At 49.0% G+C, this 1,563-nt stretch overlaps 1 protein-coding gene across 1 annotated transcript in view; it reads right to left on the reverse strand.

Moving 5' to 3' along the window:
• The window catches only part of ZNF445 (zinc finger protein 445), a 17,843-nt gene extending 16,980 nt beyond the window's left edge, over positions 1-863 (reverse strand). Inside the window, exon 1 of the mRNA XM_012808030.2 lies at positions 801-863. The gene's annotated coding sequence lies outside the window, so the exon portion shown is untranslated. The remainder of the gene's footprint in view (positions 1-800) is intronic.
• Between the last annotated feature and the right edge of the window lie 700 nt (positions 864-1,563).

The following is a 1,563-nucleotide window of genomic DNA, read 5'->3' on the forward strand; positions in this document are numbered from 1 at the left end:
GGGGACAGCTTGAGGCTCCTGTCTCAAAAAATAAATAAATAAATAAAAACTGCATTTCCTATACTGGTTTTGTTATTTTGAAAAAAAATCACTCTAACAAACAAGATTTTACTATTTTCTGCACAGAGGTTATTTGTTACAGTTTCATGTAAATGTGTGCTTTGGCAAATACATTGTTTTAATTATCCTCACCAAAAAAAAAAAAAAATCTTTTAGTGGTCATAATGCCAGCCCAATTTTAACTAAAATGAGAATAAGTGCATTCTGCAAGTTTAAGAGACTGGTAATTTTTAAAGAGCACTTAATGTTACTGAATTTTGCACTTCAAAATAGTTTTAAAAGGTAAAATTTTATGTATGGTATGGTATGTGTGTTTCATCATAATAGTAAGAAAAGCTTTTACAAATCAATAGCATGATCTTTCACAAAGAAAATACATATGCACATACATGTGAGTGTGATAACTACACACAAACGTTTAAATGTCAGGCCTGGAGACTAAGATTTCCAGATTGCGGTTACTTTCACTTTTCTTCCACTTTCCTGCGCCATCTAATTGTACCTAATGAACACTCTTTATATGTAAAATTCGGTGAAGTGACTGAGGACTCCAAATTCCCTACAGGGGACACAGGGATGCGAAGAGGTCCCCGAGGCGTCCCCAGCGAGGTGGAGGCGGGATCCCCCGCCAGGCCCTCAGCCCAGGGCACAGCCTCGAGGCCGGACCCGGTCCGCCACCCTCCGCGAGCCCCGCGCCAGCACAGCCACCCTCCGCCCCCGCGCGCCGCCGGGCGTCTCACCGACTCCCGCCGCCGACCCACAGCCGATCCTCTCCGCGAGCCAGCGGCTGCCCGGCCCGCGCCTACCTCCCGGATACCCGAGCCGCGCACGCGCGTCGCCTCCTCGGGCCCTCCGCGGCCTCTCTAGCAATCTGGGAGGGCCAACGTCTCTGCTGCTCCCGGCGCCGAGGAGGCGGTGGGCGGCCTCCGGGCGGGCGGCCGGGCCTGTCCCCTGCACCCTTCATCTTCCGGCGCTGGCCACCTCCCTTCCACGCTCGGATCTCAGATGCCCCGTCACGCCCCAGAGCTGGATCAGGCCGGGCCTGTTTCCCCTTATTCCTCCCATTGTGTCTGCGGTGCTGCCCTGGAGGCCCCTCTCCCAGAGGGAAGAAAGGGATCCAAACTGTGAGTGACAGTAGGAACAGCAATACCTAGCTAACTGGTTCTAGCCAGAGCTCCATAAGCAAAGAAAAAAAAAACATTTTTTAATGTTTTTATGTTTTAATTTTTATGTAGTTCTCTTGTAAGTTCCCAGGCTAATACGAATTGCTGACCAGAACTTTGTAACTACTGATGTATTCTCTTTTGAGTTTCTTTTCTGGGAACGGGAACCTCCTTGCAGCCCTGAGATAATGTTAGAGCCTTACACCACCTATTTGTTGTAAGGTAGCGGTCCTGTCAATGAAGTCAGGAAGCGGGATGTAAAGCAATCGCTAAAGTTTATTAGGCGCCTCAGTGAAGGCTTGCTGAGACACTGTTGTGCCCGAAATTCCCCCAAGACTCC

The sequence above is a fragment of the Otolemur garnettii genome, unplaced genomic scaffold (genome assembly GCF_000181295.1).
Source record: "Otolemur garnettii isolate 467f Iridium unplaced genomic scaffold, OtoGar3 scaffold00082, whole genome shotgun sequence".
NCBI lineage: Eukaryota > Metazoa > Chordata > Mammalia > Primates > Galagidae > Otolemur > Otolemur garnettii.